At 42.9% G+C, this 3,694-nt stretch overlaps 1 pseudogene; it reads right to left on the bottom strand.

Moving 5' to 3' along the window:
* Nucleotides 1-941: 941 nt before the first annotated feature.
* Gm5454 lies at nucleotides 942-3,328 on the bottom strand (annotated as a pseudogene).
* Between the last annotated feature and the right edge of the window lie 366 nt (nucleotides 3,329-3,694).

The following is a 3,694-nucleotide window of genomic DNA, read 5'->3' as shown; positions in this document are numbered from 1 at the left end:
ATGTGTCTCTCTCTGTCTCTCTCTCTTTGTTCTTTTTGGGTTTTTTTTTTTGTTTTTTGTTTTTTGTTTTTTGTTTTTTGTTTGAGACAGGGTTTTTCTGTTTAGCCCTGGCTGTCCTGGAACTCACTTTGTAGACCAGGCTGGCCTTGAACTCAGAAATCCACCTGCCTCTGCCTCCCGAGTGCTGGGATTAAAGGCGTGCGCCACCACGCCCGGCTCTCTCTTTGTTCTTAATGTCTAATATTTTACTAACATATGTCTATTTCAAGCTGTCTAGAAGGTTTTTTTTTTTTTTTTGAGATTTCAGATCTTTGAATCTTCTTTCATACAATCTGATCACATTTACAGGCGTGTCCAAAGGAGATGAAGGACAACATCAGTGCCAGCACTATGTCACACAGGAACTTCCTCATATTCTTTAACAGTTCATAAACAGTGTTCCATTTCACCAAAGTTACAAAAGTTTCCCCAGTTTCCTTTAGCAAGCTGAGGCTCACTCTTCATTTGTCAATGTGCATAGAAGCTGCTTATAGCATAGCAAGGTGGTAAGCTATTTTTTTAAGCCATAAATGGTTTGAGTCATCTATTTTGTCCTGAAATGCTATCTGTAGTTAACTGCATTGCTTATAAATGGTCATAATAAATTCAGCATGAGAGAATATTACAGAAAGGACAGCAGCGGAAGCATTAGCATTATCTAATATTTATCTATGTTATCAACAGAACACAGCAGTGAAACATTTAAATGCATATCAGTGGGTACCATGTCTAAAAATTACTATAGTACCTATTTAGTGTAGTGGATATTTTTCTTAAAGAGTGCTTGCTGTAACTAGAACAGCATCATATGTGATTTAGTACAGTTAATTCTTACTGATTAAATAATGTATTTATGTACTGAAGATAGTGAAAGGAGACAGGTAATTTTTTTTTTCTTTTTCTATTTTTTGCTTCATTGTGATCCCAGCTTTAACACTTAAATGAAGATTCCGAAGGATCATGACATGTCATTATTTAAGTGAGATGGGCATCAACATATTTAAAAGACAGTATTTGTAGTACCAAAACAGCAAGATGGCATCAGATACATAAAATGCTACTGGCCTGTGACTCAGTTGGAGCCAGAGTCCAAAACGGTGGCCCTCATTTACAGTCATGGTGATTACTCAACTTCAAAGAGAATTGCCCACATTTAGGGTTTTCCTCTACAAGTCATCTGTAAAGCATTATGAAACAGAAAGAACAACAAATGCAATTGCTAAATATTTTTTTTACAAGAGGTGCAAAACAGTAATTTCTAACATTAAACTGCCATTTACAGTAGATTTTTGTACACCTGCAGAGACTCAGTAATGATGGGGGAAATGCCCAAGGCAAATGGTCTCCAAGAAGATATTTACACAACGTGAAATCAACTGTACCGTAGATACCCAGGGAAAATTATCTTACGTTATTATGAAATCGAACAAATATGATATAGAATCATCATACAGAAAACCTGTAGGACTCCATTCCAAGCCTAAGCAAAAAGGAATCCCTCAGCTCCTTCTGCCCACTCATCCGCCATCTTCCTGTTACAAAGAATGAATGTCTAGATTACTCCTGCCCACCAGCAAATAAAGTGCGCAGTCCATGGCAGACCATAGAATAATGCAACAGGAAAATCCCCCTTTTGTATTATCATTTAAAAAATAAAGTACAAACAACAGAAATAAAACAAACATTGAAGAGAATTCGGTGATTCTCTGCATCTTGAAAAAAAAGAGGCAAAGCACGGGGTGCCTTGCTTGACGGGTTACTCATCTTAGTACACGTATCCTTCGTTGTAGGGGTGAGGGTTGCAGCAGCCCCCTTCAGGCATGTAGGTCATGCTCTCATCAAAGTGAGACAGAGGAACTGTGTCCTCTTCGTTGATGTGACGTTCCATGTCCGTCTTCAGCAGTGGGCGCTGGTTATCCGGAAAGGCCATAGAGAAAAGGGCTTCCGGGTCACACACAAATTTGTACACGTATCTTTCTCCAGCCACCTTTTGCATGATTCCCTTCTCATAATAATAGCGGAGAGAACGACTAAGTTTGTCATAGTTCATCGCCGGCCTGTTCTTCTGAATGCCCCAACGCCGGGCCACCTCTTCGGGCTCAATCAGTTTAAATTCCATGCCTCGTCCAGTCCAGGCAATGAAATGAGAATTTGAAGGGTCATCCAGAAGAGCTACCAAAAACTGCCAGAGCTGGAGGGATCCTCGCCACTGGTACATGGGTCCTTCCCGGTACATTCCAGGCTCTTGCTTAATGTCCCCATCGAACTTCTCCGGGACCACACAGGTGTCATCATAGAACTGCCTGGGACCCTTCTCAAACATGCAGCCTTCTGTTCTGCTTGGATGAGCCAGGAAGCCTTCTTGCCTCATATAAATGGAGTGGCAGCTAGGCACTTCTGAGTCATATGCAAAATCTCTGGGTTCCTGTTTGATCATCAAAGGAGGGGGGAAGCTTTGGCTGGCTGCACCGCCAACCATGGTGGTATGTTCATAGACTGGGTCGTGGTACTCCTGCTTAAAGCCTTGTGGTGGGAAGGGGATGTTTGGCTCAGACATCTGGCGTTGGTACATAGGACGCCCTTCCCTTGGCATTGTCGGCAAAGGAGGAAAAGAATTACAGGGTTCAGAAAGCTGGCGGCGAAATCTGTGGTCCATGGGGTAGGTGCTGTCTGGTATGGACTGAGAAGGAGGGAGGTGAGCTGGGAAGGCCCGGTCAGGTTTCGGAGTATGAGCTGTGTTTGGAGATGCATGGTGTAGTGGGGACACTGGAGTGCTGGATGGTGTCGGGGGATTGGAGGGCCTCATTCCCACTTGTGGCTTCTGATCATAGGCACTGACATTGCACAGGCACTTTTCTCCATAGCTGAATTTAAAGGGCTGCTCTTGACTGCAAGCAGACCCGAGTTCTGAACATGGGCTGTGGGGTTCTTTCTTGATTTTCAGTGGGAGGCCATGAAAAGCCACTAAAAACAGAACAAACATATAACTTTCAGCCTGATAGTCTGGAACAAACTGCTCATCATTGTCAGGTACCTGAGCTTCAGCAAGCCATGTTTCTTGTAACTGACTCAGATCTTGAAAGAGTTCTTCTGAATCATGAGCCAGATCTCTGTTAATGAATTTTCTTTTCCTGACATTTGTTGGTTTCTCGGTACAGTTTCTCCCACGCTGACTGTTGGTGACCACGTAAGGCACTTGCTGGTCATAAAATCCATCCATTCTGCTCCTCTTCGCAAATATTAGCTCAGTGTTTTATATTTTGAGCATTTAGCTGGAGATTTCCTCGGGATCTGTCTAGAAGTTTTTGGTTGCTTACAATCTGAAAACATAGACCTGGGAGTTTTATCCTCCTCCTCTTCATCCTCCTTCTCCTCCTCTTCCTCCTCTTCGTCCTCTTCTTCCTTCCCCTCTCCTCCCCCTCCTCATTATTATTATTATCCCTGTTGTTGTTTTAAAGTTTGGCCTTACCTTTTTAATGTTCTCCCACTGTAGAATTTTTCCCAAGCCATTCTTTCATCCTTAGTAATAAATGGCACAGTGTTGCTTCCTTTTAGAGTGAGGGCTGGGAGGGAGGAGAGAGAATCGAGGTAAGAGGTGGGAGGTTCTTGCTTTGGATCTGAGGCTGACACCTGCCTGCCTTGCATGCGTTTTCTC

Source organism: Mus musculus, chromosome 13, assembly GCF_000001635.26.
Source record: "Mus musculus strain C57BL/6J chromosome 13, GRCm38.p6 C57BL/6J".
Classification (NCBI taxonomy): Eukaryota; Metazoa; Chordata; class Mammalia; order Rodentia; family Muridae; genus Mus; species Mus musculus.
Note: the sequence above shows the minus strand (reverse complement) of the source record. Positions and strands in the feature narration are given on the sequence as shown.